The sequence below is a fragment of the Varroa jacobsoni genome, unplaced genomic scaffold (assembly GCF_002532875.2).
Source record: "Varroa jacobsoni isolate VJ856 unplaced genomic scaffold, vjacob_1.0 scaffold_773, whole genome shotgun sequence".
NCBI lineage: Eukaryota > Metazoa > Arthropoda > Arachnida > Mesostigmata > Varroidae > Varroa > Varroa jacobsoni.
In genome coordinates this window covers 32,205-45,548 of record NW_019213675.1, presented here as the reverse complement: position 1 = coordinate 45,548, position 13,344 = coordinate 32,205, and positions in this window count along the sequence as shown.

Below are 13,344 nucleotides of genomic sequence, written 5' to 3'. Positions count from 1 at the left end.
TTCTTCGTTCGTCAGCTACCATTATCTCGTTTATCTATTCAACAGCGCAGAAATAAGGGAGTATCTAGGATTGGCCGATACTGAATGGAGCCGAGCTAAACAAAGATTACATATCATCCAGATTTAGCCTTAGATTTTGAAGCCAAACAGGGCTTTTTTGCGTGGCGGTAGGCGACGGTTTCAGAGGAACTGACTAGAAAAAACATTTCTATTATTGGAAAAGTCTACATAACATAGATAGAGGCTCATAGAGAGAAGGCGTATTCGCTATCAGTATGTATCTAACTGTGCGCCGCTTTCGTGTTGCGTGTACGGCTGTCCGTTCACGCATATTTAGCTACGTATATAGGAAAATGTAATCGTATCTCGAAGCTAACAGACGGCCAAGCACCAAAAAGTTTCGCAAGAAATTCGTTAAAAGGCTATGCTGTCCTCTTTTACAGCTCTCATTGTCTCGTTTCGATCTGACCGTTCTCTTCCTTTCGACTCATTCACATACGTGGGTACGCTCATCGACAAGCTCCTGCAAACGGATCTATTTACGTTGCAGATTAGTCAGGCTGCCCAAGGATCGACCGCAGAAACCGGAAACCAAATAGAAGATACACAGAAGCTTGGGCAGCAAATAGGGGCAGCGGGAGGATGTCAAACAATTTGAGGTCGCAGAGTTCATCTCCTTGCAGCTACTGTTTCTGCCTGCATCTTTCCGCCCGTCTCACATCTAGCGTTACGTTGCTGTCAATATTAAATATGACCAAAGACGGCCACGCTCATCCAAACACACAGATAGCCACAGTGTAATTATAATCTGTAACAGTTAGGTGGAATTTCTCTATGGCTTTTGCGGGGTTTCGTTTGCGGGCTATGTTTGCTGTCAAGTCGACCTTTTTTAGCTGTTGAAAGTTGTCCGATCACACGAACTCGGATCAGATAAATAGGCTGGTTGAAGCTAATGCTGGACGCACCTTGGCCCGATTCAGGAAGTTAGAGAGGCACAGGGATGAAATCTAGCATTGTCAGTAGGTAACCAGACTGTACTTCCGTGACAACGGTCCTTGAGCCGACGGAGAAGGCTTTTTCTATGAGTATTTCATAGTAGCAGGTGCTTGTAATGTCCATAGCAGCTGCTACCGTTCCCTTACGTCCGAACCTGCTCGACGTTGCTACCGAAATCGATTTTTCGCAGTGTGATTTGTTTCCGGTTGGCGGCAGAAATTACACAATGTCTCGCCCAAGGTAAGCGTATGCTCCAGGCTGAAGTTTTGTAAATTGCATACCGAATACATCATACGAAAAACCTATTTCTATATATTCAGTCTGCGCATTTTCACTATTTAGGTTATGATTCTATGAGGCGCTATATGTAAAATGGCAATTTTGTCCTATGGAACTTTGAGCTTTAGTTTAGTAGAATTTTTATTAGTAGAAATGTCCCTTGATGCGTTCCTGCTTTTCGAATCCTGATATCTGGTCGACTCTTCATTTTTCTTACACTTCGAGCTCCCTTCTCATAAGATTTGCACCATTCACGTATTATGCTTTCGCTCGAGGCCTTGTCCTGATGAATATCCGCAGCGCTGTGGCGTTCGAGGAAAAAAAAAAAGGTGACCAAATTCAACCGGTTATCATTCACAAGTTGCCTGTTGTATTTACTAGAGAAATTTTATCTTTTTATCACAGTTCAGACAGTCATTCAATTTCAAAGTCTGCCGTGTTGATTTGTGATCAATAACATGATAATATAATATAATGTCAACATGAATGTATGTAACTCACTTGAGAGATCGTTCCATGCGGTATCGAGATCCTAATGTTCTCTTGCTAGAATGAACGCTTCAACTACTTCGTCATGTTAGACAAATACAGCTTACAGAAAAGCCTGCTTTCACTAATTTCAATTAATAACTTTCAGTTAAGCTAAAATTTCACAACCCATATAACTCCTGCTTGCAGTTTCATAATTTGTGATTCAGAGGTGCCTTTGTAAATAGTTTCAATAGCGAATATAATTTCGTCACTTTTGCAGATGGGAGACAACAAAATATCTTCAAATCTGACATTGTACGATATAAACAAAGTGGCAAATTCTTTACCGCAACACATGTTTTTTTATTAAAACCGCTATGGATACCATTTTTGTTGGCGGCAATTACAAGATAATAGTAGCTCTACTTTGGAGCTTATTCTAGAGTCACACGAGATTCATCCCTTGATACCGATCAAAGTCCTTTTCTTCATCGTCGACGGAAATTAAATGTTGGCTTCAATAAAGCTCTTGCAGGATGCGACAACCTTCGTCAGTGGCATAGTATGTGCATTAACATTTAGGAACCCAACCGGCACGGCCGATTCGTCAAGTTTTATACATCTGTGCACACAGACACGGGCATGAGAAACTGCGTTTCTTCCTAGGTCACCCGTAATAACCTATTAAGCAATGTTCATTTAGGCATACTGCTTTAAATGAACAGATTAGACATACAGCCTGCATCGCTCTGATACACCGGCAGTAAAACTAGGACACGCCTTTCTTTCTTCTAACAGAATAAGATATAGACTTCTCTCTCTTCTGCGCCTCGTTTACGTTCATATATGTGTCGTCTGTGTTTTCGTCAAAGAAATATTGACCTGAGTTCTAAGCCCTAGCAGCCCCAGCCGATAGAGCGAAGGCAATGGTAATTATACGCCATCGGAATTATCTTATAATAAATGTTGTTAAGCAGTAACTTGTATTTGCAAATTGTAATATCGCGCATATTTTGAAAACATGTCAAACTCAATCTAATTATTTAAATAGAGCTCAGCTTAACTGCTGGACGCGACGGTGAATTTAGGGTACGTGCAGATTGCAATATGTTGTAGAAACATTGTAAGGTCGTAGTAGATACAGAAGCGAAAATTCTCTACATGTAGTTTAGTAAACACAAAACGTTGTTATCAGCAAGAATAATGGTTGATTTACCGGCAAGTTTTGGACTGAATAGATCAGTTTCAGACGCGTTTATTTGTGTTTTTACGTTCCACTTACAGGCTGCTGTATATACAGTTTGCTCATATACTTTATTTATTTGCTATGTTCAATGTTCTGCGAAGCGGAAAAACGTTACGCCAAACCGTTTTGTGAATAACGTGGGTGCAATGCTTATTTGTTTCTTCAGTAAAATGAAATCCTAAGTATCACTGCAAGATGTCCCTAATTGATTGCATGTTATAGATAACACCGTTGTCAACATATATTTCGACAAGGCGATAGCTAACAACTACTAATTCATTGCGTATTGTCGTATATGATTAATTTTGCTTGCAGTTAGCGTGCCACGAGAAATCAGCTGGCATAGACTCGACTGTTTGCACTAAAGATAATTATACCTTGCTACTGTCCCGACTTTCGCTGACGACCCAGTTTTGGTTGCCATTGCCTGAAGCGCCTCGATTTCATGCACGCATTGTAGGAACGCGGCGACGTAAGCAGTGGCGGAACATAGACGACAAGTGTGGTAAATACCGTATCAACGCACTGGAAAGACGCAACGAGTACATTAGCACTGCTTTTGTCACCAGAGTTCAGAAGTGCAGGACTCCCGAAGGACCGGTGGTTTTAATGTGACGGTCATAATGGAACGACCGCTAGTTTGACTGCCTTCGCCCTTACCGGCAGCAACGGCGATGGTGGAGTATAGCAAATTTACCGTCTGGAAGTCTGGAAGCGTCGGAGACTTCCCTCGGTTTTGAGAGGGAGGGGTGACCTTGGACGACCTTGACGTGTGCGTTGCCTGCGGCGCCGTGCGGGTCTTGGATACAGCTATCAGGGCATACTGAGGAGAAAGCGAAATAGGAAACGCTCGGGCAGAAAGAAATAGGGTACGCTCGGACAGAAAGAAATAGGGTGAGACGGATTCCGGTTGGGGTACAGCGTTTGCTGAAACGTGGCAAGCGGCCGTCGGAAGAGAGGGGTGGCCAAAAGCGTCTGTCCACGCGATGGCTTTAAAATGGCTCTATTTGACGGCAGCCTGCGTCTTCCGCTAAAGTACATAGGAGCTTACCTTTGTCAATATGACCTTGGCAGACAAGACGACAGACGCTGCTGCCTCCACCGTCGCAAGCTCTCGCATCACCCCCCTTTTGTTGAGAGTTGTGTGTCAACAATTTCCTCAGCGATGTTTCTACGTATCGAAACATGTTGACAAACAGTCGAGGGGAAAGGGAGGGCTACTAGAAATGGCAACAGCAAGACGACGGCTTCAACGAAGACAGAAATAAGGACGAACAAATACGTGTGCGTTGATAGAAATACGAAGTAAAACTTCGTTGCACATTCCGCATGCAAAAGCTGTGTAATTGCATTGGACCATTGCCGAACGACTACCTGCATCAAGAACGTATAGAAATAACAGGACAAAATGAATGTAGTCGAAACTTGAATGTATAGCTTGGGAAAGATATGATTTGATCCGTAGAAGAAATAAACACAAAGAAGATTTAAAGGCAGTGTGAAAACCGTCTTTATTCGAATTAGCCGACGAACCTTTTGCAGATCCTATAATCCTATAATAAGACAAACACACACACACACACAACTCCTGACAAGGTTTTTGTCTGTTGGCTCAGCCAGTCGGCTACAAGTTAGGTTTTGTCCCGTAAACATTGCTCATATCATTAATTTTTTTCTTAGACTAGCTTTGTCTTCTACGACCTACGTCCGACGTTTGGCTATAACTGTTCATCTTTTATAAAAATTGTTCATCTAGTTCAGTTTATTCACTAGTATTGTTTCTTTGTCAGAAGAGTACTAGGGCTCATTTTAGGGCGTAAAGCTTGGATAAATGTCCCATTTTCGTAGCTACATTTTACGCCCCCTGTAGAAGTTTCTGTGAACCTTTTCAGCGTCATTCGTTGGTTTATTTAATATAAGAAATTGCGATATGGGAGCGCATTTGCGTTTAAGGTTTGTTGCAGTGCGATATAGCGGTAGAATCTTTATTATTGGTTAAACCGGCCTTATTAAACAGGCAGTTGCTGGAAACCAGATCGTATCTACGGCTATTATAGAACGACTAGGGTATTTTCAAGTTTTCTTTTAACTTTGATAGCATTAGTACTGCATAGGAATTGATCAGTTGTGTTATATCCGTGACACATTAAGCTGTCTAAGGCTATTGCACACTTCGTCTAAATAAATGTAGTGTGTTACTATAAACTTAGTTAGTTATTTGAAATGAAAAAAAAATCTGGATTTTTATTACGATAGAAGTGGGCTGCCAGCTTATAATCTATATATATAACACCTTAGATTTCGGGCTGTCTTCTGACGACGCAAGTCCGACATCGAGAAATGTGTTTTTCTTCGACGCTTCTCCCCGCAGATCCTATGGGTAGGCTTGTTACCTCGTCTTCCTTAAAACGTATACCTTCAGCCTAGAGGCGGCTATAGCAATTTCAGTGGTCATTTGCTTGGAGGGTTTGTCGCATTGTCGGCTACAACAATGACAAAGCTCGGTGTCAGGTTCAGGGGCAATTCAATATCGAACAGCCCCTTTTCTCATAGCCATGAATAATCAATGAGTGATCGGTGAATCGTATTTGGGTTAAACCATTGTACCGGATGCCAGCAGAGGATCTACTTTGAAAACACGCGCTCTGCACGGCTTCTCCTTCCATATTGTTCTGGCTCATAGATTATTCTCCGAAGTTATATGGCGCCGTGAAAATTTAATTTCCATTATAATTGAAAAATTATTGGACTAACAAGTCTGCAACTAGTTACTAGAGAATAATATATAATAGAGACGAATAGAAAATGTCAAACAAGTACGAAAGCAGAGTCAAACTAAAAGTAAGAAGCGTGATGATCGATGCTTTTTTATTTGACAATACTGTGCAAGTAATAATTCGTTCTCTGAGTTTTTTTTGGAGCCTTTGTTACGAGCGAATGAATGCTCAGGCCTTTAATAGGCATATGGCTTAATTCGAGTAAAAGATGTTGAGGAGAACATTTTCAAGCAGTCCTCGAATCTCATTTCGATGCGTGTATCATTACTTTGATATTATGTAGATTCACTTAAGGGTACATCAACAGAAGGACCTAGTGGACCCTGCGCATGACATATTATGATCCGAGAAGTTTATGCCTGAGTGCCTAGACAATACAAAATTTACTACATCTAACTTCTACATCGATGTCAAGCTTCGACTGCGCCCTGATGTGATTGGTTCGAGCATTGCTTTTAGAACGTTTGCTGGTGAGTCAAACGAGAACTAAAGGAAATCGTACGGTCGAGGTCCATGACCCGCGTAGCCTAAATTACCTCAAACATTACCTCAAACAGTGTTTCAAATGCCAACAAGATTTAACCATGACATCTCTAGCTACGCCAATAGCATTGCACTAGACTCATTGTTTATTGGCCTTGTTTGTAGCGTTACAACGTTACAATTTTAAAGTCTGTTAGTTAAATTGCATGATTTTTAAAGCTGGCATCATAGTTACAATGTTTTCATAAGAACGGTCTTCACTTCGACTGTATTTAGTTCTGTAAAGTTCGATGCCTCCAGAAGTAACTTGATCATTATTACAAGTATATTTGTCCTACAAAGCTGGTAAACAAATATAGACATTTATTTCTAGCGCTCGTGATGCGACGTACGTTTAATCGTCACTATTTATGGAGTTGGAAGGATGCTGCATACTGCACTGCTGGGTAAGGAAGATGGTCCTATAGGTAATTTCATATACGTCCTATTTTATGATTATAATTAGTGTGTCGTTAAGTGTTACGTAACGATATACGAGCCATTACGTTTACGTTCACACTCTATCTATCTATCTAAAAGTGTTTTTGATCTTTCTAAGACTGTGTCTAGACAAAAACAAATGTCTCGATAAAAACTTTTTGCGCATGTTAAACGTACGAAGAGAGTGTCTACCATGCCTACAAAAATAACTTCTATTCATCTTCAATACATCTTGAGCCTGAGCTGCTTACTGCTCACCCTAAAAATAATTCTTCTTGAGTTCGCTAACACTTTTTTAATACTGACCATGACCCAGGCGATACTGGCCTCGCTGAAGTATCGCTCAGACATGCGGAAAGCAACGCAGCCATTTTTTTGGGCTGATAGCAGTTCAAATTCAAAATGTGCAACCAAGTTCCAACAGATAAAGCGTCTGGAGCCCTTTGAATCTAAACCTCGTTAAAACGTCGACGCATCCTTCGGAATTTTATTGGAACTTGCAGTAACGTAGACCGTCGTTTTGAGTTGCACAAGGAAAGTTCCCCACGCGTGAAAAAATGAGATTAGGGCTAATATTTCCGATAAAAGCACGCTCTTTTTTGTCATCGTCGCCTCAACTTATCTACATCCTTTTGCCAGTAGCGATTTCGCATAAATTCGTATTCGCGACACCGCTTACGACCAGTCGAAAAATTCTCGCATAAAGCCTATCACTCCATGTATACGAATGTAAATCTATGCGCTAAGGCTAGAGTTAACTGTGCTGTCTTTATTAAAGTTCATTGCGTAGAAATAAAGTGTAACAAAAATTCTGAACTTGAACTTGTGTGTGTACTTTTCTGTTGATTACTGGGTCACCCGTTAAGGTAGCCACGCTTCCGATCGCCACCCTTTCAACAGCTGTAAAGCTCTTCAATGCAAGCTGCTCTCTCTGATAATTACGTGTGTTTCATGTAACAGCTTATTTCAATTAACGTCATTCACTCCCCAACGTTTGACGCGTCGGTCTCTCGCTGCTGCTGTTCTATTGCCTTATCAGTATTGTTGCGGCGGTAGCTGATATTCTGTGAATCCTGTACCTTCTTAGCCGTAGGCAGACGCTAGGGAGATCTTTGACCAGACGATTGTTAGTATTTTGTGGTAACTTGAACAATTGTTTTGCTGATTGGTATCCTTTTCGCTAGATGGCCATGTAGGTAGAATACATGTCCGATTATTCTATTCCGTGTCCGCTGCTTCAGGTGATAGCGGTAGTTCTCGTCGCTTCAATCAGTTGCAGATCGCCATACCTTAGACGAGTCCCAATTGATTGCTCGTTCACCCCTTTGATCTTGCTCGTTCACATCTTTTTAACTAGCATTTGCTGTTGTCATCGTTGTTGCCGTCACCGATCAATGTCAGGCACATAGAATAGCAGCGGAAAAACGTACCCGACCTTGGATCCTTCCCATCATTTCCCTTTCGCGAATCGCTGTAACCCACAAGTTGCATGACATCTGGCTGCCACTGCCGTTGCTACCGTGTCTGTCGCCAACTGTGGTAACGGACCACCTTTTGCGCCGCCTTCAAACAGAATCTAGCTCGACCTTGCGTAGGCAACGAGCGTATAGCCAGCTCACTGGTAGAACTACTTTCACTTCAGCTATTACCGCTAATCATGGTCATAATAATCGGCTGTTAGTATATAGCAGTTCGTGGCCATAGCGCTTCTTACCGATAAGTTCCGTAAGCTGCTTTCGTCGCATGCCACTTCCCTAGCCGCTTGTAAAAATCCGAAAGGAGTCCTTCGAACAAATGACATACGTATGTAGAGTGGACAAAGACGATATTTGATGTACGGGTTCATAATAGCAAAGTTGCAATCGGGATATATTTACTGACGTACGTGAGTACATACATCTATGTACCCTTGACGAAATCTAGACGACACTTTTGTCGTCAGTTTACTGAATTACAGACTCTGACCATTAATCGCTCGGTTCGGCGAAAGGTCGAGTTGGTACAATCAAGCTCATCTCCGTATGCCGGTCATCGGATTATCAAACCGAATCACGGTTATATAGAACCTATTAGCGTTCAGTGTATGTAACCACCCTATACACACATGTATCTTCCGGTGTTGATGAGGCATTGTTACGTGCTAACCAACGACGCGTCGGCCGATATCAAGTCCAGTTGATATATTACCTGATGAATAGGCACAAGTTGAATATTGATTAGTGAAGATAGTTATTGCCGGGTGATTTAGAAAAATACGGTGGAACGTTTATACGTTGTGTACACGCGCATACGGCATGTCAGTTCTTCACGTTCTCGTTAGCCGTCTCATATAGCAGCGTATGTTCTCTCTGTCCCCCGTCGTTGTTTGTAAGTACTTGAAAAGCTGTATATATATCTTCGTTTCAGTCACAACGTAAATTGGGTTACCTATGGCGAATATCTTTTCGAAAATTTAAGATGGCTGTTTGTTGTGATCTCTTGCCGCTAGCCATCAGTATCCATTGACGACAATACTGGCATTGATGAACGAATAAGCTATAAAACAAATGTTATAATTACTATGTTTTTGGGAACATAGTCCCATGTTTGTGCTAGTCACTTGAGGGTTGTTATTTTTTTTGGGGCGTATTATTATGAATGCTAAAAAATATCAAGAGGCATAGACCGCCGGTTAGGCAGCAGTCCTGTAAATGGTGCATTATTTCTGCATACTTTGCGTATTATCAACTCCTATCGAGTTCACTATATATATATATATACATATTCTCAAAGAACGGAGTTCTACCTTTCCGGGCACAGAGAATGCTGGAAGTGAGAGGGTATCTGCCGTTGGGGTAGGCGGGGCAAAGTTGGATCATAACAGCTATTTCTTTTTCCTACGCACCAATAGACGTTGGTCGATTAGTCACGAGTAGGTGCGTGACGCGTTAGCAGTAGCAGCGTTGTCGGTTATTTGTGTTACATTCCGATTATGAAAAATTAGAAAGCGAGAACCGCAGTGTTTCTCACAACCTAAACCATATCAAGGGGAAGTTGACGGTGACCGCATAGGTAGCACATAATACGTATTAAACAGACATTTGATTAGTTACGATAAATTATTAATTATGTCCTCCGGGAGGTGACTTGGTTTATGGGGTAAAAATTCGTTCGTAATAAAAACAAAAATTCCTGTGTCGGATGATCGATGCTGGCGGTGCGATTTCGAACAGGATGGAAGGCACTGTTGTCGTACGAACGATCCAGCTGATCGCAACTTCATTAGCTTAATCTTGACGACCCCCTTTCACTTGACCCCCACAAACCCATGGGCGCTGGCCGACTGCTTGGTGAAGACATCAATACTATTTCAACTGCCTGTATCAGGTCAAGACATACCGTTAAAAGCCGTTATCTGCATAGTTTGCATCGTCATGTATTACGTATTCTTGCATAGTATGTGTTCTTCCAGCAATAGCATGACGATGAAAGCTATTGTGATGATCAGAATGTTCCTCATGGAGCATGCTTTTAAGGCTGCCTGGAGCACGCTCACTGCTGTCGCATTTACAGCGTTATATTTGATCGAAGGGGGAAGCGATCTCCCGTTTTCAGGAAAAGTCGAATGAAATAGTTGTCGTGAAAGCTGGAGGAGACAGTTTCATAAGGGGCTATTGTGTGCACGCGAACGTGAGTTCAAATGATGATAACGCTTAGTGACTGGCGCGGTGCAGGTCGATGCTAAACTGTTGTTAGTCGTAATCACTGCTCTTAAGTACGTACGAGGGTACTACCGCCGTTGTTGCGGCATCAGCAGCGATAGCGGCGGAAACAGCGTCCTGTGGCCTTGGCGTTATTCGGGGCGGGAGCCGCTTCACGGTAGTCGTTGCAACCGTCGAGGTTGCCGAAGTGCCACTGCCGTCGCGTTCGCTCGCTGTTTCCTTCCACAGCGACTGTAACTACAGCAGCAGCGGCAGTGGTCCGCTCAGTCAAGGTTATCATGGCTTTCTCACCGTCGGTATTACTCTCCCTCTTATTGTGCCTACGCTCTGCCAGTAACTCTTAACCTGTTTGTCGCTTAGCCTACGAGTTTGTTCGTTCGACGGTGCCATCTGTCCGTCGGACTATGTCCACGCAGACCGTTTTCGACAGAGACGGTTCTGCCTTGCGTGAACCCAGTATCAGCTCATTTGACGGGCCGACCAACGGGCGGGCAACGTTGTGTTCTCATAGAGACACACAGAGATATAGATACATAGCTCTGCTAGGGAAACTACCATCGAATCACTATTCTTCGTTACGGTTAAGCTACAACGGTTATTGCACTTAAAGGGTGGGTGTCAATTCGGTGACAATATCGTGCCACTATATGCAGTGAATAAATGATGAGGAACATAGATACAGTGATAATATATTATATAGATAATAATAAGTCGGTGACGACGACAAAGGAAACGAAAAATCATCAGAATCGTTAGGCAGGCTGCAGTCAGAAGGACGGCACGAAGAAGAATGGAAAACCAATCATGGAGAATGCACTCATTTTCAAAGTTCGTAAGAGATTCCTCATTGCAGCATTCGATCAGTCCTATACAAATCTGACTGTGAAGTGCGTTGAGCGCCATAAACATGCGGCTATCGTTGGTTCAAAGTTTAACGTTGGGTAATGGTTACTAGGACTGGTAGTTACCATATAGTTTCATAATTTCTTCAAAGAAAGCCCCCCATACATAGGTCCAGCAAAACCCGCCCGGTTAGAAATTTTGGCAAGGGACGCTGTTGCAGGGGAATGATCTTACAGACCCGTTCACACAATGAGGATAGCTAAGGGCGTTGAAACAAGTAAAAAAAAAAGTAAACGCATTGTCGAGAGTCGAAAAATTGGCTTCCCTTGTTGTTGTTGTTGTTGTTGTTTTCTTCTGTAGCACAAACCTGGGTGCCAACTATTTAAAATGATTTCCTCAGTCGCAATGGGTAGGCAACTTTGCAAAAATGTCTTGATTTATAAGCGAACTATAAAAGGAAAGGAGGAAAAAAGTCTGTGATAAGCCGCCTTGCACCCAAACTGACAGTAATCAGCGATAATGAAACTACGCACACGACAAGGCAACAAGCCAGTGAAGGAACACGCTGAAGGCCTGAAAAAAGCACCTGAAAAAAACGAAGGACACGTGCGCGTTTGCCTTAGGTCCTAGTTTTATCGTTGTCGAAGCATACAACAGTACATATGTTGTCGTTACGAAACGACAACGTATGTACTGTATATGTATGAACGACAACATAAGTTTGTTATAAACAAATAGGAATAATAAAAATAAAATCAATAATAGTCACCTTTATAATCATCTCATCCTGCAAAAAACTTCATTAAGTATTATGTTTACTACGGCGCCATGACGTTGAAAAGAAAGCTTCTGAACGGATGAGGAAGAACGATGTCGCAAGGTCGTCAGCTCGTTACGACAAACAGAAAAATAATTAAGCTTGATAAAAGCATAGCATTTCAGTCGTGTTATGTACCAAGCGTGGTACACATTAAGTAGATATTAAGAGCTAAATTCTTACATTTCCTGTTATCTGGTGACCATATGACCATACGCGTATCAAAGGCACACTTGAAGGATAACGCAAGTTTTTTAAGGAAGCTCAGGCGCTGGTAGCCGTATTCTATTTGTTTAAATCGAACTGTCTGGCAGTCCATATACCTAACTTACGTATAAGGCCCGACGTTAAAAAGCTCTGCAGCTCACGGAAGAGTTTGTAGGACTTTTGTCGCAAATTGTAGGGGGAAGATCTGCGGTCCCAGCCCTTATGTTTCATTAACAACCGTGTGTCATACACGGCAAACGTTTAATTATTCATTAACGTCAGTTCAATTTTTCGGTTATCAACTATAAGTGGCCTTTACCAATGTTTGATTTCCTAAGCCTTTTCCTCACCTCCGAATACAGGTAAATAAATATACACAGAGAATAGTTGTTTGACGGTATACGACGATTCCTTTTGTTTTGTCTTTCTTCTGTCTTCAACCAGTCTGTTCAGATAGATTTCACTGTCCAGATATCAGGTCGTTGTGTTTAGGACCGAGCTTTTTACCATAGTCAGCAAGGACAAGTTTCAAAACTAGATTATCATCAAATTAATTAGACTACTCATCAAAAGTATCGTTTGTTTACCTATGCAACAATAGCATTTCGTAAGTCATCGTGTACAGCAGCTCACCATCGTCATCTCGATCACCTTGCAGCACAATTGAAGGCACACAAATTGAAGCTGTATTTGTAAAAACGTGTGTAATCGATACTTATACTCACTCACACAGTGAGAAAAAGTCGTCGATGTACGCCTGCTATGCTACAGATTCTGTCACTTTACCTACTCCGGTATTAAGCTAAAAAATCTGCGATTTAATTAATAAAAAAATGGAAACAATTAGGATACCGGATAAAAAGAGGGAATATAAACAAGCTGACATTGCTCTAGTATTAGAATTATCTGAGGAAATTCGGCAGGCGTAGGTTGCTGATGAGCTCAGTTGTAGCGTCTTGTGCCACTGGATACAATTTACAAGCAAAGTTAATAAAAACATTACACACACACACACACACACACACACACACAACAAATAAGACC